Below are 22,172 nucleotides of genomic sequence, written 5' to 3' on the forward strand. Positions count from 1 at the left end.
AAAATTGTTTTCACAAAAATAGTAAGATATTATTTGCCTACTAAAATGTTCCCTTTTTCAATTATGTACCAATAAGAGGCCAGATTTTCTTAATATACTTTAACCAAAACAAATGTCACACCAGATTGAATGCAGAACCAGAAATGGTAATCCAGCTGTCTTCTATTAAGCCAGACATTAAAGAGATTTGCAAAATACGTATAACAATGTCACTCTTTTCACAACTTATTTTTTTGATTTTGGAAAAGGTAGGGTTTTTTAAATTAAAAAAAAATGTTAACATGTAATGGGTTTGTTATTAGTATTTTAAATGAATTAATAAATTAAATATATTAAAATATCCAATTTAATTTCAAATACAGTAAATATCAATAAACACAACTCACATAAACAAAAGCTCCTTGGATTTGTCAATGTTTTAGGACCACAAAGAGTTCTAAAAACAAAAAAGTTTAAGAATCCTGGTATACAAAGTATGGAGGGTTATGATTTTAAACCAGCGGTAAGTATTCACATCGTTAAAACCACTGACCTTTGGTAGTATTGAAGTACATGCCCGCAACAAGGCAGGCATAGCAGTGATCCCATAATACCCTGCACTGGTAAACCCAGCTTTGTAGTAGTGTACTCAGGGATATGTATTGATAAACTGAAGTTCATCCAGAGAATGACGAGCAGAATGGTAAGGGAGACGCAAAACTATGTCACCTGAAAAATTGTTAAAGGAACTAGTGTTGGTTAGCCTAGAGAAGAGAGTATGTAGTGAGGAGGAGGACTTAATAGCTTTTTCCAAAAAATGTAAAGGGCTGTAAGGCAGAAAAGAAATCTCTGCAGATTCAGAGAATAAAAATAGGACTTATGGGTAGAAGTTATAAGGAGGGAGATTTTAGCTCAATAGAAGGAAGAACTTTTTAACAAGTAGAGTTCTTCAAAAATAAAATGGGCTATCTTATTAAGTACTGAGCTCTCCCCCACTGGGAATATTGAAGCAAAGGCATGACAGCTACTTGTTAAGGGCATTTCAGAGCAAACTTCTTTGTTAGATGGGGAGTCAAATGGGATGACTTCTGCAAACTCTTCCAACTCTTAGATGCTATTATTTTGGTTTCTTCAACAATAAAAGTCTTTAAAAGTCATTTTGAACCTTTAAATTGAAATATTTGGATTATGGTATGACAGCAAACATCTCTAAGTGTCATTTAAAATAAAAATTATTAAGGTTAAAAGCTACTGTGTAACCCAGTTATATACAATGTGTCCTTATTTGAGATCCTGTAAAAATGAAAACTGTTTTGTGAACACTGCTAAGTTCAGAGAGGTGCATCATCAGGTGGTCTTCAAGGGATAAATGTCTTGCCTGCAGAAACGCTCAAAAAAATCTATTGCAAAACAGAATCTGCACCAAGAAAATTCTTTAAGAACTGAAATTTCACCAAAAAAGTGAGTCAAACTCAATAGAGGATAGATGCATGATATTTTTATTCAGTTTTGTCTTAATCAGGGTATCCATATCTTAAAGGCAAATTTCTTTAAAGTATTATTAATTCCATTTGCCCACAGGCATAACTAAGTGGTTTGGAAGATTGCCAAGGAGAAAGATCTGGATAGAGAAATCACTGATCTCTTTACAACCTACAGATTTTTTTTCTTTCTGGTATGAACTCATTGTAAAGAAGTTAAATTCCTTGTCTGCCAATGAAATATTCCAAATCATTATTTGTTGAACAAAAGCATGAAAAAAAATGGTCTCCAACCTGTATGTCTGCATGGAATGAGTTGCAAGAACTATCCTTAACACAGAGAAAAAATCCAAATAAAAATTTCCATAGGATGCTATGTAAAGTATTGTCTATAAATTCTATTCAACAAATACTTATTAAGCTCAACAACTAGGGATATAAAAAATTTGAAAATGCCATAGTCCCTGACCAAGAAAATTACCATCTAATACAGGGGATATGGCATATTAATAAAATCTGACATATATGGTGCTTTCAAAATTGCAAAACATTTTACAGATATTATCTCAATGCTCACAAAACACTGTAGTGTATGTTTTACTATCCCCAGCTTTAGAGATGAGAAAACTGAGTCTCAGAGAGGTTAAGTGACTTATCCATGGTCACACAACTATTAAGTATCAGAAGCAATTAAACTCAGTTCTTTCTAATTCTAAGTTCAACATTCTAGTCATTATGTTATATGTCAGAAAGTAAAATGTAATAGGAGAAAGGGTAAATACAAAGTGCTGTAGGAAAATTGGAGGAGGGAGAAATTTATTTAATCTGGGAGATCAGCAAAGATCTCATAGGAGTATCAGCTAAATTGACCATTAAAGAAAGAAAAATATTTCAACAAGCAGAGATGAAAAGGGCATGCTGTCTAGCCGCAGAGGGGTGATGGCCTGTGTGAATGTACAGACACGAAAGAAAACAAGATGAAATCAGGTAACACCTTATGGTCCAGTTTTCTGCAATTTACAATGCATGTAACTATCAGAGAAATGCAAATTATAATAATTTTTACATTTCCTTTCACACACATCAGATTGGAAAAGATAACAAAAGTGGAAAACGAGAAATGTTGGAGGGGCTGTGGGAAAGCAGACACTTTCTTGCAATGTTAGATCTGTGAATTGGCCTAGCCATTCAAGCAAGCATTTTAGAATTATGCCTAAAAAGTTATTAAACTATGCATACATTTTCTGATCCAGCTATGTAAGGACCACGCCTATACACCAAAAAGATCAAAGGAAAAGAACCCATATGTCCTTTACTATGTCCAACATTTGTAGCATATATATATATACATATATATGTGTGTGTGTACATATATATACATACATACATACATACGCATATATGTATGTATGTGTATATATATATATATATTATATATAGTAGCAAAAAAAATGGGAACTAAGGTGGTGACCATGTATTAAGCAATGGCTAACAAATTATGGAATATGAATGGAACGGAATATTACTGCTTCATAAGAAATGACAAAACAGACTGTTTCAGAGGAAACAGTTTCAGGTCTGAGGAAGACCTCTATGAATTGATGCACTGTGAAATAAGCAGAATTAGGAGAATGTCTACAAGGACAACAACATCATAAAGAAAAAGAGCTTTGAGAACTTTGAAAGACATTAGATATCCAATTAATGTAATGATAAACCATGACTCCAAAGGACTAAAGGTGAAGCATGCTACCCACCGACAGAGAGGGGATAGACTACAAATGCAGGATTATATATTCATTTTGGAAAATAGCCAAAGTGAGAATTCATTTTGCTGGACTATGGCTATTTGTTATGTGGATTTTTTTTCTAAATTTCAGTTAGGAGGAAGGGGGAAGGAGATATGATAAATGCTTATGAAAAATTTTTAAAGAATTTAGAATGCATAAAAGGGAATGGGGTGAAAATAAGTAAAAATAAGATCAGAATCAGTTTCAGGAGAGACTTTACTCCCAGGCTAAGGAGTGCGTATTTTATTTAAGAGACTCTGAGTAGTCACTGAAGGTTTTTGAGGGACATGACCAGACTTGTCATGTTAACAGATCTTTGAAGAACGGATTGGAAAGAAGGGGCAGGTGATTCAGGGACATGAGGTAGCACAGAGAATAGAGCACTAGGCCTAGAGTCAGAAAGACCTGAGTTCAAATGACACTTACTAGCTGTGTGACCCCTGGGAAAGACACAACCTCTGTGTACCTCAGTTTTCTCATCTGCAAAATGGGGATAATCATTGCACCTACATACCAGGGTTTTTGTGAGGATCAAATGAGATAATAATTGTAAAGTGCTTAGCACAGTGCCTGACACAAAGTAAGTGCTATATAAATGTTAGCTATGACTACAGTGATTCAAGTGAGAGGTAATAAATGCTTGAACCAGGATGGTGGCAGTGTGAATGGAGATGAGGGGATAGATAGGAAAGATCATGTGGAAGGAGAATTAACAGAATTTGGAAATTAATTAAATATGGAAGATAATGTAAAGGGAAAAGTCAAAAGTGAATGAAGTTGTGAGCATGAATAACTGGGAACATGGTAGAAGCATCAAAAGAAAGGAGAAAGTAGTGAGGTTGGGAAGAGAGGCAGATTTAGGAGAAAAATGTTGGATTATTTTAGACATAATAAGGTTTAGGTGCTGGTGGAGCACTGAGGTAGCGACATATAGGAGGCAGATGGAGATGTAGGATTGAAGGTTAGAAGAGAGATTTGTGTTAGATATGCAGAGTAGATAAATAAAGTCATGATAATGAGTGAGACCTCTAAGGGATGGTATATTGAGATATAAGAGAAGAGGACCTGGTGCAAAAATTTCCACTTTACCAATAAAAATACTGAGACTTTCCAGTTGAATAATTTCTCCATGATCACATCCCCAGCAAGTACAGGAGGTGGGATGGAAACCTACGTCTCTCAGCTTCAAATCCAGGATGCTACCCACTAGGCTTTTCTACCTCTAATTTTTCTCCTTTAAAGGTAGTAGTTGACTGCCAGTATAAAATACTAGTGTGAAATATTCCAGGAGAGCCCAGCTCTCTAACAAATATACCAACAAAGTTATAAAAGGGTACCAGAAGGACAATGAGCAAGAAAAACCAAGAAGAAACAAAAGTCAGATCCTCCATCCAGTTTAGGACTTTACAAGAAGACAGCTAAAAACCTGTAGTAACTCAAGGGCAGGGTGGGGTGATGGCAATTTTGTTCAGTTAGTTAGTAAACTAGCATTTATTACATTCCTACTATGTGCCAGACACTGTGTTAAATGCTGGGAATGCAAAGAAAGGCAAAATACAATCCTTGATCTCAAGGAGCTAACATTCCAATAATATGTGATAGAAGCCAAATTTCAAGGGACTGAGTCAAAAAAAAAAAGAGGTTTGATGTATGTTTTATATTTTTGCTTCTATGCAAAAGAAATTCTTGTAGAAGACAAGAAAAGAGCCAGTAGAAGTGGAGGGAATGAAAATTAGTGAGAGGAATGATCAATAGAGTGACATCCTAGAGGAAACCAGAGGGATCGAGGACACAAAGTGGAGGAATTAGTCTTGAAGGCAAAGAAGGCTACTTCATCCTAGAAAAGTATAGCAAAGGAGGGAAAAAAAAAGGAAGCAGAGGTCTTTAACAGAATGGATGAAAATGCCTTAGAAATGGCCAACACTGGAAAGAGTGACAGAGTATGAGATGGGATAAGATTTTGAGAGGATAACCATGTTTTTGATAGTGCTAAGATGTGAAAGTGTCCATGAAGGAGAGTGTCTTAACAATAGGGTACAGGTTCTACAGGGATATAGCAGAAGGATGGACAGAGAAATAAAAGGACTAGGGAGAGGTAGGATTGAGGTAGATAAAGATAAGGTTATTGGGAGATATATCAGAAATCTCATCTCAGCAGGTAGAGGTTGTGAAGAATAGGGTTTAGGAGGATTGGGATTTGCTAAGGAGAGGGTAAAGGGTTGTACGAAATAAATAGAAGTTTCTAAAATAAATCAACCCCATGGTTTCAATCAGAATGCTGGTGAGCTGAAACCTTTGCAGAATTCTATCTCCAAAATTCTTCCTACTCAGATGATTTCCAAGGGGGAGGACTGAAGGTTATATCTCTTGGGAGGGTGCTTGATATGGAAGGAGGTCTTTGCCAGCCCTTCTGCATGACAATTTCCATAGAGATGATTGCCCAGGAGAAGGCCAATATTATAAAATTAAATGGCTCAGAGCTTGGGGAATCCTGAAACAGTGTAAGGAAAAACTTGTGTTACTAGGTGAAATGCAACAAGCTGAAGTTACTATTCCAAAGAATGAAACTATTACAACATTAATTTTCATCCTAGTCACTGAACCACTACAAAGGAAGAAAATGTGACTAATCAATTATAGCAGCTGAAATTGAATATTGTATTGCTTGTAATCTTTGAAGCTTAAAATAAAATCTGGGTTTTTTTTAATCCAGAGATAGATCAAAATGACAAGTAGTATAGAAAATACCTTCATTTTCAATTAACACCATTCCAGATTTTAGAACAACATTACCTCCCTTTCCCCCTCTTCTCTAGCTCTTCTTCCTCCTGTCCAATTTGACCATAAAACTGTCATGGAAAGAAAATTGATGTGATGTTTACAGACCAGACAGCTTCATGGGATACTATCAACATGTTTGGACTCAAAGATTTACCCTTCAGGAGGCACATAAATTATATGCAGTGGCACGCAGAGTACTAAAGGAGAAATGCGTTAAAATACATTTTGCAGAATGAATAAAGTCAGCCACAGTGGTTACTGTTGGTCAGTATTTATTGAGTACTCCCATGATGCTTAGGCCTTTCCCACTGAGTCCCATACTGAAGAAACTATTTGCTTTCACCCCATCAAATGGTTTGTGATCTGCTTCAAGGATGAATAGAATAACAAAATGCAATATGTCACCAGAATCAGAATCAACAAGGACAAAACCAGACAGATTTTGTTTCTGGAGTAAATGACAAAGATCCTGGGGTCACCATCTTCTCACACCAACAATAGCGAAGAAGGGTATCTATTTATCTCCAAACAAAACCCATTTTCTGGATTCCTATAATGGAAGTGACCTCATATGGAAAATAATCTTAGTCAGTAGAATTAGGAAACCTACTCACCGTTGAGATGACCCACAGTCATTTCTCTCCTTTAAACTGACTCTGCCTTCCCATTGAGACTCTCTGGGGATAGTATTCACATTTATCCTTTTGTGATTTACTGTCCTGCCTAGAACAGAAAGATTTCTCCCCCAGGAGTCCTGTCCAAGATTCACACCCCCTCCATTTCTACTTCCATCACCTCTTACTCAGTGTATAATGGAAAAAGGACTGAACAAATAAGACAAGTTGGGTTCATCAGCTCTGATATCTACTTACTATGTAATCCTGAGCAGGTAATTTAGCTAGTCTATATCCACATGAGCTGTCTAAAAACGAAGATGCAAATTATGGGTGGTGTGGATAGATATGATCTGGGACTTGGTCAACACTTGGTGAAAAGAGAACCAGGAGTGGTACCTATACTGCCAGCATGGGGTAAGATGGAGGTATGGATGAAAGTAGACCACAAGAGTGCCACAAGGCTGAGCATCCTTTACTCTCTAAGGGGGGGAGGGGTAGAATCATACTAGATTTATATCTATCTGACCCCACTCAAATATCTCTGAGTCTACAGGTATGAGTCTGAATTCAGAAATGAATCACTTACCTGACCAATCTTAAAGGGAAAAGGCCAAGCTCTTAGATTACATTTGCCAATTTAGTTCCTTCCTACAAAACAGGAGTAATGTAAAAGACTATCGCAAGTGGCAAAGAGCAAGTAAATGCATTTGTCTGAGCAAAATAGTAAGCAGAAATTGGAGAAATTCTACATATTAGAGCATAACAGAAAATACACAAAAGTGAATGAGCTCTTCAACTGGGAGTGAGATAACTCAGCTAGGAGAGAAAGCCAGATCTCGCTCAAGAAGGTCTATTCTAACCTCTAGGGAGATAAGCTGGAAATCAGGGGAGTGTCAAGAAGCTAGCTTCCCCTACATGTCTATTGCTTCTTTCTCCACGTATCTCTCCTAAAGAGAATCTGAAGCCCCATGTATCTATCTCTCTCTTTGAGGTAGCTAGGTGTTACCATAGTCCATAGAGTCAGGAAGTCGGCAAAACCCAAGTTCAAATATGATCTCAAACATTTGCTGGTTGGGAAACTTTAGGAAACTCACTTAACCTCTGTCTGCCTCAGTTTCCTTAACTATTGAAATGAAGAAAATAACAGCACCTACCTCACAGAGTTATTGTAAGGATTAAATGAGATAATATTTGTAAAGCAGTTAGCACAGTGCCTGGTATCTATTCCCTTCTTTTCCCTGAAGAAATTCTACCCCCTCTCCACAAGGGTCTTATACAGGTATGGCTTTGAGTCCATCAATACTATTTTCTCCACCAATTCTTTCATATAAACAGCCTTCTTCCATATACACAGCAGCATTCAAAATATTCCAGGTTTGGTTGGAAGCTCAATTACATCTGGAAAATGAGGGTAATAATACTTGAACTATCTATCTCCCATTGTCAACATGAAGAAGTCAATATTTATGCTATAAAATGCTATCTAAATGCCAACTCTCACTAGTAGCATTATTATTTTAAAGACATTGACTCTTCTGGCTACATAAGACTGTTTCTAATCACCCTATAGATCAATGCAGAAAATCCATGCATGGTCCATTCCTCTAGTGTTCTGGAAGCTGGTCTCCAGATGGCATGGATGACACCATCTTAGTGAATGTAAAGGTATAAGACGCACAAGAATCTGCAAACAGGATAGAATTAGTTTTCTTCTTATTGGTCCAAATGCCCTACTTTGAAATGAGACCACATATCCCAATCAAGAAGAAGGAAAGTGAGTAAAAGAGAATGATAGAAAGACTAAAGGAATGAGAATTATATCGTTCAGGGGCAACTAGGTGGCTCAGTGGGTAGACCATTGGCCCTGGAGCCAGCAGACCTTAGTTCAAATCTGGCCTCAGACACTTGCTAGCTGTGTGACCTTGGGCAAGTCACTTAACACTGATTGCCTCAAAAAAAAATTAATTATACTTCTCCTGTTTCTCCACTCAGAAGAAAACGAAGGCAAAGACCCTATGCCTACTACTTTGTATAATAGGAAGACAGCAAAGAGAGATGTTCTCTATTTCTTATTTGATCAAAAACTCTTCTTCAAAGGTGTTTCTATTAGGCTGAAAAAATGCAACAGTTTTCAGCTCCAGTTAAACTGCCCTAGTTAAGGTTTTTTAGGGGTAAAAGGAACAGGGAAAGATGCTTCAATATTTTGTGGATATAGAGTGAAGAGCTGAAATTGTCCAAATAGCTTAAGAAAGAAAGACCTTTACTCCTTTACTCTTCTCTTGGTCCTGACTCCCTACATTTCTTTCTCCACAGTAATCTTGCAGCCTTCCCTACCCGCACCCCACCCTCACCCCAGAAAATCCTTCCTCCCCTTACAGCCCCTTCGTCTGATTGGTCAGTTCCTCCTAGAACACTCCAAGAAGTGCCCAGGCCAGCCATATGCACTCCTTCATTCCTCTCTGGGCTCTGCTCCTGATTTTCCAGGCTTCTTTCTCTACCTCCTCTTTTCAACTTCCTTTTTTATGTTGCCTTAACCTGTTAGGGTATAAGCTACTTGAAAGCAGGGGCTGTCTTTCTTTATTACTTCTATTTGTATCCCCAACACAAAGCACAGTTCCTGGCACATAGTATACACGTTTAATAAATGTTTGTTGACTGAGTGACTGACTGACTGACATCTTTATCTTGAACCCTTCAGAAGGCAGAAAAAAAGAATAGCTTGGGGTGCAGTGAATAAAGCTCTGGCCTTGGAGTCAGGAGGACTTGAGTTCAAATCCGGCAGCAGACACTTAACACTTACTAGCTGTGTGACCTTAGGCAAGTAACTTAACCCTGATTGCTCACCAAAAAGCAAAAAAAAAAAAAAGAATAGCTCACATATCAAGAGTGCAGATAGGCCATGGGATCATTGCTTTAGAGCTAGAAGAGGCATACTAGATTATCTAGGAAAACCTCTTCATTTTGCAAAGGAGAAATCTTAGGTCCAGAAAGAGTAAGCAGATTTCCCAATTTCAAGAGTTACTAAGTGTTAGAATCAGGATTTGAACTCAAGTCCTCTGACTCTATATTCAGTACTCTTCCAATTCATACCATACCAGAATTAAGGAACTATTTTTCCCCCACTACTCCATATATCTTATATGTACCTAGTTATCTTCATGTTGGTCTCCCCTTTGGAATGCAACTTCCTTGAAGGCAAGGATTATTTTTACCTTTTTTTTTTAATATCCCCAGCACTTAGCACAGTGTCTGGTATATAGCAAGTACTTAATAAATGCTTATTAATTTACTGACTTCATCCTCTGTTATTTACTGTGACTTGCAGGGACATATCCATCGCAAACAATAAGGATATACAGGGCCTGTGTTGAATTCCACACCCTGACTTCTTCTTCATCTGACATTGTGATGGTCACAACATTTAACAATACTTCCCCTTTAAGGAACAGAAGGGCTCATGTCTAGCTCATACCAACTTAGGGGAAAAGAATCCACTGACAGAGCTGTATGTTGATATATTAGACTATTCTTCAGCCACTAGGCTGATTCCTGCTTGTTGAGTTTGTCCTTTATTTTCTAGACTCTTGGCAATTCTACTCCTGTTCTGAGCTCCCTTTCCCATGTGTTGACTCATCCTGTTCACTTGAAGCTAAGGCTCTTCTTCCTTCTACTGGTAGGTACCAAGCTTTGGATTTGGACCATTCAGTTAATCGATAATCTGCATTGTGACCCAGCCATGATCCTGTCTCCTCCACTATCTCCATGCGACACGTAGTTGTACCAGTATCCCAGTACCCAAAGGTTAAGTCTTACCTTCCAGATGTAGTTGGCCTCGATGAAACAAATATCCCCTTTACCTCTGAGCTGGAAAAAGAAAGCACAAAATTAGGCAGAACACTGAAACTCAGACCACTTTGAGTTTTGAGTGAAAGCATTTAAGGAAGTCAGGCTTTTCTCCCTAACATTATACCCAAGTATCTAAAATATTCCATCAGCAGACTTTAGTCCCTCATTGCTTTATTCATGGAAGGTATTTTTTTAATCTGAAATTGGTCTTATAATCACTTCTTACTTCTCTGTGAAAAACTACTAATGCTGACTTGTTCTTCTTGCAGGTTTAAAATGTGTTTCTACAAAATAATTGGGGCCCCAAGCTATCATAAAAATAGACCACTCCTCATAAAGCAAATCCTGTTGAGCTTATATTTAACAGAAAAAAACAATAACTTGCTAATAAAACATTTATAAACAACAGTCAATAAAAGGAATAGCATACTGAAAATAAACCACTGTGCAGTACCAGAAACTGTGGTTGAAACGTGAGGTGAGGTATGGAGAAGAGGAAATCAGAAATGACCTTGAGGCCACATGGAATGCTTGGGTCTCCAAAGATGCGGCACATCATAAGTGTGTGGCCAGGGTGGGAGAATAAACTGCCAGTTTCATTGAGACAGACATCACCAAGGTGATCCTGATTAAAAGGTAAATCTAAAATTCATGTTCAATTTATCACTTTTACAGTTACTAAAAGAAAAATTACCCACTGTCACCTTAGGTTAAATGAGGACAGTCTCTGCTCTACAATATTATTTCTGATGAAGTCTATTGTATTGCTACTACATGACTGCTTTCCCCTAGATCTTACACAAATAGCTATTCTTGTGTCAAAGAAATAATAAATCATACCAAATAAAATCTGGTCTAAAGCAAGAACTTAGACTTATAAGAATGGATGACAGAAGCAGATGAATCAAAGTCACCTTATTTTATACATGGTTCTAATAAGTTTGGTTATCCAGTTGCCCAGCACACAGCAAATTAGAAAACAGAGCTTCTGAGCATGTTGCTAGAAGCAGCCACAATGACAGCAAAGAAAAGTGACAGTGGACATCAATGGAGAAGACAGAAGAACTATTAAAAACAGATGCAAGAACTATAAAAACACAGCAGTCTGAGACGATTAAGTTTAGTAGTAAACAGCCCAAAGACCGTGATGAAAAATGTCATCCGCCTCTGAGAGAGAAGCAATGAACTCTGAGTGCAGATTGAAGTACACTTTTTTACTTTATTTTTCTTGTTTGTATGTGTGTGTTTGCATTTATTTTCACAACATCGCTAATATGGAAATATGTCTAGCATAACTTCTTTGTATAATTGATATATTGCTTGCCTTCTCAAAGGGTGGAAAGGAAGGAGAGAATTTGGAATTCAAAATTTTTAAAAATGAATGTTAAAAATTTTTAAATGCAATTTGGAAATATCTAGTGAAATGAAAATATATTAAAAACAAAAAGAAATGAAATGAAATAAAAAATAAAGAGAACTAAACAACCCTATACCACCAGGAATTTCTGGTGAGGAAATTCAGTCAACCAATGCACCTGGTCTCCAACTTGTAGCTAAGAAAGTTGCCTGGAACCAAAATGTCATACACCAAGAAATATGCAACACTCTCAAGTGCCTCTGGAAGCAGATTAAAATGTAATTGGGAAACATTTAACAAAATAAATTCAAATGCAATAAAACATAGACAATGGTAATATGTGGTTTTCTAAGTTAATGTGTGGCCAGTAGAGACCTTCATATATGATTTAGTGACCCCATTTTGTGTTTGAGATGGACACAGCTGGCCTAAAATACTAAGGAGTTAAATGTTAGCTTGTCCTTTGTTTTTGAAGAGGACCAATGACATCATGGGGTTATGCTTTGACTTGGGCATGAATTGGACTTAAGTGAAGCAGAGTTACACAAAGCTGTCACTCTCACTCAGTTCCAGAGTCATTGAAGCAAGGAATTGTAGCAAGACAAAAGTCAAGATGACTGGCAAATGACTTGGTGAAGGTCACACAGCCAGTATGAATCCATATCAGTCATGTTGTTAAGAAGAATTAGAAGAACCAAAGGGGAAAACCAGGAGAAAGAAGAAACAAAAAAGAGAGAGAGAAAAAAAAGTACACTTTGATGTGCATTCAGACTCCATAGTTCTTTCTCTGGATGTAGACAGCATTTTCCATCATGAATCTTTTGGAATTGTCTTAGATTATTGCATTGCTCAGAAGAGCTAAGTCTATCAAGGTTGGTCATTGCACAATATTACTATTACTGTGTACAAAATGCTCACTTCATTCAGCATCGGTTCACACAAGTCTTCCCAGGTTTTTCTGAAGTCCTCATCATTTCTTATGGAACAACAGTATTCCATTACATTCATATACCACAACTTGTTCAGCCATTCCACAAATGATGGGCATCCCCTCAATTTCCAATTCTTTGCCACCACTAAACAAGCTGCAGCTGTTATAGTTGTTTTAGAGTAGGTTAATGGAGGAAGCTTCAATTTTCCAGAAGATTACTTGTCCACATCACTGGAGAAATGAGTCCTTGTTGTATACTTTCCTTTCTTTGCTTAGACTTCATGGCAGCATTTTGGAAGAATGTTTACCCACATTGATCACTTTAACATTTTATGGCAATGAGCAACAAAACCACCACCCACAAGAGTTTAATGGCTAAAAGGAAAATGGATGTTCAATACATCTTCTCCTTTTGGAACACTCCATTATTGTTATTCATTATAGCATTTCATAGAACATCCCAATCAATGTCTTCCTGTCTTGTCCATTTTGTATAAAATCAATTAGTCTTCATGGTTTTAAATTTTTTAGTGCCTTGGTAAAAAACTGATTGGTTCTAAATTATTGTTTCTTTTACCATTTTTATTTGCTGAATACAAAGGCTGCAAACTAAGACTATAAACAAAAAAAAAGAATATTCTACTATCTATGCAAGAGTAGAGAATCATAATTTTCATCTATGGAGCCCAGAAGATTCCTGAAATGGCTTGCTTTGTGTAAGCAATGCCTTTTTGAACTGTCACTTTTTTGCACTTATAGTCACCCAATGCATTTCATTGAACAACACTTTAGAAGTCAACACTGTCAAAGAATTTGCTCTCTGCTGCAACGTAGGAGTAGTCAGTTCAGTGAAGATTTATTAAGGGCCTACAACAATGAAAGGCCTCTAGTTAGGTACCAGTTACACAAAGAGAGGTAAAATCTTACCTTGTCTTCAAGAAGTTTACAGTCTCTTGGTGGGAGAAGAGCAAATGAGGGTTGAACTAGATGACAGTATGATCCTCTGATTAAAAAAAAAAAAAGCTTACAATGAGCACAAGTAAAACCAAAGTTGATTTCCAAAACAATCAAAATGGCATCCTACGAAATTAGATGGGTTTGTTTGTTTGTTCATTTGTTTTTAAATCAGAATGGGTCCAGGCAAAGTCTTGTGAGAGATTCGAGGAGAGAAAGATTGCCTTCCCTAGGGAAGGCCAGAGAAAGTTTTATGATGGCTTTTATTTGGGCCTCAAGGAAAAGAGAAATTTCAAAGGATGGGGATGGGAGAAATCTATTCCAGGCAAGGTTGACGGAACAGACCAGGCCTGCACAACCTGTGGTTCACCAAAGGATTTCAGGCAGCCCCAAAAAAATGTAGAGGAAACATCCTCTACAGAATAAACAAAGTATGAAGATAGGAAAGGCCAGGAAAATAATGGACAAAGAGCAGCACAGTTTGGCTGGAATGTAGAAAACATGAGGAGTACAATGAGAAGATAAGTAGTGTGAGGATGGGCTGTGGAGGGCCTTGAAGTCCAGAATTAAGAGTTTATACTACAGGGTACCTTCCACCTAGTTGGTAGGTACTAAGTAATATTGATTGAATTAATGATTTTAGAGAAAGCTGTTTTAGAATTGTGCCCCAATGAGGCCTGAAACAAAATTACAAAACGCCAAAGACAGGAAACCACAAGAATACTTAAAGTGCTGTCCGTAGGCTTAAATTCTTTAATTGCACATTATTACAGATTAAATACTGTATCTGTTTATTACTTAACTTCCATTTTGGTTATTGTATTCATTTGCTATTGCTCATAAGTTCCCTGGAAAATGCTACACTTTTTGCTAACATTTCTACTTTTCACATTTGGGTAATCTGTTTCAGAAAAAAAAAAAAGCTCTTGCGGCTTTGGGAATTTCTGAAAACAAACTAAAGCTCATTTTAAAGCAGAAAAAACAAAAACAAAATCAATTTCCAAGACAACCAAAGAATGGAATCCTGTGAACATTTAGACTGGTTTATTTGTTCTTAAATAGAAATAACAAATGTGGTTTTGATTTTCACTGTCTTCTTCAAGGGCTCCTTTTCTCTTGGTTTCCTGCTAATGCTGGGATTCCTTAATGACCTTCTATTCTCTCCATCTAGCCTGTCTCTTCCTAGGAGATGTTATCTTTAGTCTTTCACTCTTTTCTTTCTATGCCTGTTTCCTTTGCCAGTTCATTCACTCCCATGGCTTCCACTCTCTGTTCTGTGCTGATGATACCCAATCCTCTTTATTCCAACCTATTTATATTCTGACCTCTTTTCTGAGCTCCAGTCACATCTCCAATGACCTCTCAGACATTTTCACGCTGATATTCTGCTGCCATCTCAAATGCAACACATTTTAAACTGAACTCATTATTATGCTCCCTAAATGATCTATTCCCCCATCACCACTCTTTTTTCCCCCTCTATTTCCATCAATAGCTATACAAGTGTTTCAATCACCCTGGCTTGAAATCTTAAAAACACTCTAGCTCCCTACTTTTCGCTGACCTCCCCTATCCTATGACTACATCTTTCCAAACTTTCTTTTGCGATAGCTGTCATATCCATCCCCTTCTGTCCATTCCTGCTAGTGCCACCCTAGTGTATATAGTCACTTGAAACCAGATGGTAACATAAACTGGTCTTTGTGCTTCTAGCATGTCCCCTCTTCAACCTATTCTGTATATTCCCATTAGTCTAATCTTCTGAAATAATGCTTTTATAATCTCATTTTTGGAAACTTTCAATGATCGCCCAATGATTTCATGCTCAAATCCAGACTCTTTGCCTGGTTCTCCTTCTGTAGAATGGCTTCAACTACAAGTTCCAATTTTGTCTTCTCCTTGTTGTTGTTGTTTGTCTTTCTTTCTCGAAGAGGATCATGACATCAGGAAGGTGATGGCATGACATGCAAGTGAATTGGATTTCAGTGAGGGAGGGCTGTGCAAAGTCACCAGTCTCACTTTATCCTCCAGAGCCATCTGGGTCCAACGGCAAGACATACATCAAGACAACTGGAGATGGCCCTGGATTCTAATATAGCAAATGCAACCAGACTTATATACTTAATAGACAAACCCCTTAAATATTCCTTGTACAATCCTGCCTCTTTGCCTTTGCATATCCTTTTCCCTTCTCCTGGAATGCCACTCCCCTCTGTTCTCTTCATCTACATCATCCTTCAAGAACCACCAATTAATTGAATCTGAATCTGATCACCGGAGCTCACAATCACTTTTTCCTTCCCTGTATTCCTTTAGCATTTATTGTCTATAACACTTATTTGTCATTTATCCAATACCGCCTTATATTGCCAGTTATCTTGTGTGTGTGTGTGTGTGTGTGTGTGTGTGTGTGTGTGTGTTTGAATCATACCTGTGATTATTTTGGTATAAGAAACTGCTGGCACAGAAAACCCTATCTACTAATGAAAACTGGCACCTGTTCTGTACCTTAGAGTCTTAGTTTCCTGAAGAAGAAAAAAAAAGATAAGTGACTTGCCCAGAGTCACACAGCTAGTATATATCAGAAGAAAGACTTGAACCCCTCATCCTGGATCTTTTAGACACAGATAACTTCTCATTTGGGCAACTAGGTGCTACAGTGGATAGAGTACCAAGGCTAGAGTCAGGAAGACTCATCTTCCTGAGTTCAAATCTCACCTCAGACACTTACTAGCTGTGTGACACTGGGCAAGTCTTTTAATCCTTGTTTGCCTCAGTTTCTTCATCTGTAACATGAGACAGAGAAGGAAATGGCAAACCACTCTAGTATCTCTGCTAAGAAAACTCCAAATGGGGTAATGAAGAGTTGGTCATGACCATGAATTGGTTAGACTATCTTGCCTAGACCACGATTATCTTTATTTCTCTTGCAGCTCTGTATAGTTCAGAGACAAACGATCATATAAAGAATATTGAGATAGTCCAAAAGTAATAAACAAAATTCCAAAACATTCTCCCTCTGGGTTTTTGCATTTCCTGGATAATTTTATGATAACACAAATAAATTTTTTTTTCTAATTTCTAATTTCTCATGTAAAATCAGTTTCTAAACCCCTCCACACTGGTTTTCTTGCTGGTCCTTTCAGACTGAAAGTCAGTCTCCAATCTGAGTGTCTTTTCTCTGGTTGAAATGTTCTCGCTCTTTATCCCCTGGCTTCCTTGGCTTCCTTCCAGATTTGGTTCAAATCTTACCTTTAGAAGGAAGACTTTCCAGGTTTCCCATTCCTTTTGTTGAGGTTATCTTCCACTCACACTGTGCATGTATGCACATACATGTATGTGTGTGTGTGTGTGTATATGTGCACATATACAGTACTGTATATATGTGTATGTGTGTGTGTATATATATATATATACATATACATAGTATGTGTATATATACATATACACACATATGTGTTATTTGCTTGTTGTTGTTTAGTCATTTCAGTTGTGTCTGATTCTTCATGACCCCATTTGGGGTTCCCTCGGCAAAGATACCGGAGTGGCTTACTATTTCCTTGTTCAGCTCATTTTATAGATGAGGAAAGTGAGCCAAATAGAGTTAAGTGACTTGCTCAGGGTCACACAGCTAGTAAAATTTCCAAGGCCAGAGTTGAACTCAGGCATTCCTGATTCCATGCCCAGCACTCTATTCATCACACTACCTAGCAGCCCATTATCTTATATATACAGTTTATAATACTAATACTAAAAATAAGAACAACAATGTTGTCTCCTCCATTAAAATATGAGCTTCTTGAAGACAGGGACTAGGTTTTTGACTATCTTTTACATCCCTAGTGTTAACGTAGTGCCGGGAGGATAGTAAGTGCTTAATAATTGCTTATTGACTACTGTTGATTGATGACTGACCATCCGGTCATAGTATTCTATGATTCTGTAATCTGTGATCTAAACTCCTTGATGGCAAGGATTTTTATCTTAGATAACCCACAATATAGGTGTCAAACAAATAATTGTTGACTAGAGGGTCAGAGCTGAAATCTGGAAGACCTGAGTTCAAACCCAGCCTCAGACACTTCCTAGCGGCCACTTTGGGTAAGTTACTTATCCTTTGTCTATCTCAGTTTCCTGTCAGTAAAATAGCAATAATAATAGTACCTATCTCTAAAGATTATTATGAGGATAAAATGAGATATTTTTAAATCTCTGAAAATTTTAAGGCATTATTTAAATGCTAGCAATTATTGTTAATTTTATCTAACATAAGTTTCTTTATGAAGGATATAAATGCCCCTTAGTTTGATCATAATTAATCAGTTAGAGAAACATTTATGTTGGAAGTATAATAATAATATTTTAAATTACGGCTTTTGTGCTACCACTTTCAATCATATTGACACTATAGAAAGTACTTCTTTAATTGATACTCTATTCTGTAATGTGTATTAAGGAGTTTATCAGGGGCAGCTAGGTGGCACAGTGGATAGAGCACTGGCCTTGGATTCAGGAGGACCTGAGTTCAAATCCGGCCTCAGACACATAACACTTACTAGCTGTGTGACCCTGGGCAAGTCACTTAACCCCATTGCCCAGCCAAAAAAAAGAAAAAAGAAGGAATTTATCAAACATTAAATAGAGGGTGTTGTTTATGGATGAAAATTCTGAGAGGCATATTTTCTGAGTAATAAACAATTTATTAATTATGGCTAGTAAATAATAAAATGAGCAGTGTCTCTCTCAGAAGCCAAAGGCAAACCTTGGTGGCCCCTGAACATTTAAATACCCTTGGATAGTAGGTGGTCCTAATAGGTAGATTGGCTAACAATTAATGAAAGAATGAGTATTGTAATGAGAAGTGAGCTTATTCTAATAAGGAGCTATTCTAATGGAGGACATGACTCCGATCAAGTCATTTTTGTTTTGTTTTTGTTTGGGTTTTTTTTTTTTGGCTAGGCAATGGGATTAAGTGACTTGCCCAGGGTCACACAGCTAGTAAGTGTTATGTGTCTGAGGCTGGATTTGAACTCAGGTGCTCCTGAATCCAGGCCTGGTGCTCTATCCACTGTGCCACCTAGCTGCCTCATTTTGGACAAAAAGACTCATCTCCATCCAGATCTCACACACACACACACACACACACACACACACACACACACACACACACAAGTATACACCATCCCCCCCCCACCCCCACCTCTGTTATCAAAAAGTGTTTGCAATGGGGAGGAGATTAAGTTTTCTAAATAAAGAAATGCCAAAAATATACTCAATTAAATTAACCTTATCATAACAACCCCTAATACTTTAACTTACAATTTTCATAAATGATAGCCAAATGATTTTAGGTGACACTTTCTTTTAAATATAGGCAAATCTGGATGCTTGTAACTTCTTAAATTACAGTACTTCAGAATATTACAACACATGGCCATCAGGGCTGATAGAATGACGTAACAGTGTCCCAAAAGTCCTAGCACCATTTTAGGTTTTAATAGCTTAGTACAATTTAATAGCCCAAAACAGCCCTAAGACTTTGAGGAGTTCCTGAATAATTTATTTCTATCTAAATCAAATGTTACTAAAATAAGCATGTATGTATTGAAAGAGTTCTGCTTTCCTGTGGTACTTTCCCTCACCTGAGTAATTAAAAGATTCACTCTGCATTCTTTGTGATGATAATTGCTAACATTTATATAGCCTTCCTTTTAGGTTCTCACAGTGCTTGAGACACTTGTTTTCATCTGTGATCCCCATAACTTCCCTGTGAAGGAGACACGATAGGTATTATTATTACCATTTTACATCTGAGAAAACTGAGGTTCAAGAAACTATATTACTTGTTTGCACACTGTTATGCAGAGGAGTAAGACTTGGAGACCAGATTTAAAACCAATTCAGCTGCTGCCTCCAGGTCTGATTCTCTTCCTAGGTTAACAGGTGACCTTCTTTCAGCTGAAAAAGCAAATATTACCATCCTATTTTTATAAAATGCGAAAGCCCTTCTGTTAACTAGATGGCAGTTGCATTTTCTTTATTATCTGCTTTATAACTACATTAGTTCAACTGTTTAAACAGTTTATGTTTTAATTTGGAAATATCTCTATTTTGTTTCGGAAGTACACAGATTCTACCTCCCTGTTATGCCCAGAGTCATTGCATGGTATGAAGTCAGGCAGCCACGAAAGACAAAGTTAGAACGCTTAATTAAATGTAATCTAAAGCAGTCTCCAACTCGATACAGACACCACAGCACATCAAAATATGAAAAATGGTGCAGCAATAAAAATGGCTCAAGGATGAATTATTTATCAGACTGGTGATCTTGAAGTCCATTAAGAGCTGGGTGCACAAAAAGCATGAGGGAATTATTCAAACTGTCAGTGCAGGCCCTCAGTCTTTTAAACCAGAGGAGAAGCTACAGTCCTAGCAAAGCATAAGTAAAAAAGACAGAAAAGCTATTTGTTAGTGGTTATGATATGATACTGTTCACATAAGTAGCTGAACATCTTAAGGTGTTTAAATAAAAACAAATGTCATGAGTTCAGCAGATTTCATTGTACAAACATCAACATTAAAAAATATATTTTTCCATTTCCTCCAGTTTTCATGTCTCTATAGCAAGCCAGTTTTGCAACTTATCCTAGCAAATGTGGAAGTGATTAATATATTAAATTTAATTTAATGTAGTCCAGAAAAATATCAAAAATAATAAAACATTTTCAAAAAATTAATACTACTTATTTTTGCTTATTTTGTTTTTTTGGTCCCAGTGATTTTATGGGTGTAGAGAAGTCCCTTCATGGAAACACCCACCATCAGTGGAGATCAACAGTTCCTCTGTAACATAACTTTGGACACCTGCCTGAACACTTAAAAGTTAAGAGACTTGGGGCAGCTAGGTGGCACGGTGGACAGAGGGCTGGTCCTGAAGTCAGGAGGACCTGAGTTCAAATTTGGACTCAGACCAAACACTTGACACTTACTAGCTGTGTGACCCTGGGCAAGTCACTTAACCCCAATTGCTTTAAAAAAAAAGTTAAGAAACTTGATGACTGTCACATAAGTAGTAAATGTCAGAGACAGACTTAATTCCAGAGTTCCCTGACTCTTAAGACCAGCACACTATTCACCATGCCAGGCTTTCTCTCTCAGGAACATTTATAGGATCCTAGATTAAGAACTGGAAGGGACCAAAGTTCATTTAGACCAACCTCCCTCCTTCTACAGATGTGTAAACTGAGGCACAGAAAAGTTAGGTACTGAACAAAGTAATCATAATGAGTCAATAAAAGGGAGGAAGAGGTAAGAAAAACCAGTTTTTGAAGTGAATATGCTGTAGGGAAAGAGTAAGTTTTTTTTAAAAATACCATGAAGCACACATTGGAAAAAAGAAATTAATGATTCTTTGAAGGCAACTGGATGGGAAAGTAAATGGAATACCATAAAGTGTTCATTTTCCAAACTGTAAGATTTGGGTCATTACTGGGGTGGCAACCCTCAAAGTAATATAGGAAATAGGAATGAAATAACTATCATTTATAAGACTTCCACAACCTCATTGCTAGAGCTTTCAGAGTACTTTATGGCATTTATAAAATGCAAGGAAAAGGTTGTTTTGTTTCACAATGCATTTGCTACTAATCCCTCCAGCCCTGTATTGCCAACATAACCCACCAACTTCATGGTATCCATTTACCTTCTCAATTTGGGCCACCCTTGAGGGGAAAAAAAATTTTTTTTAAAAAGAGAACCTAGAAAAGGAAAGGAGATGACTGCAAAAAGGGGACAATTGGGGAGGGGGTACAAGGAAAGAAGTCTCACCTTGACATATTAGTTAGAAACTGAGAACAGATCCATGGGTATGAGTCAGATGCTTAGCCATAAAACAAAATCTGGTGAGGTGTATTATTGTATATTTATTTCCCAGAACAAGAGTGTGAGAAAAGAATGCCCAGTTTCTAGAAGGGTCAAAGGAAATACCACAGCTTTTAAGATGGTCCACCTACTGTTAGCTATAAAGAAGCATCATGATCCAAGACAATTCCAAAACACTCATGATGGAAAATGTGATAGAGTCTGAATGCAGATCGAAGCTCAGTATTTTCTCTTTTTGTTTTTTGTGGCTTTTCCCTTTTGTTCTGCTTCTTATTTTACAACATGACTAATGAGGAAATATGCTTCATAATTACACATGTATAACTTGTATTATATTGCTTGCCATCTTGGGGAAGGGAGATGGGAGGGAGGAAGGGAGAAAAAAATTGAAACTCAAAATCTTATAAAAAATGAATGTTGAAAACTATCTTTACATGTAATTGGAAAAAATAAAATGCTATTAGCTGAAGAAGAAGAAGAAGAAGAAGAAGAAGAAGAAGAAGAAGAAGAAGAAGAAGCATGAGAGGCAGGGTAGCATATGGACAGAAAGGTTAT

The sequence above is a fragment of the Phascolarctos cinereus genome, unplaced genomic scaffold (assembly GCF_003287225.1).
Source record: "Phascolarctos cinereus isolate Bilbo 61053 unplaced genomic scaffold, phaCin_HiC Scaffold_726;HRSCAF=1367, whole genome shotgun sequence".
In the NCBI taxonomy this organism is placed as follows: Eukaryota; Metazoa; Chordata; class Mammalia; order Diprotodontia; family Phascolarctidae; genus Phascolarctos; species Phascolarctos cinereus.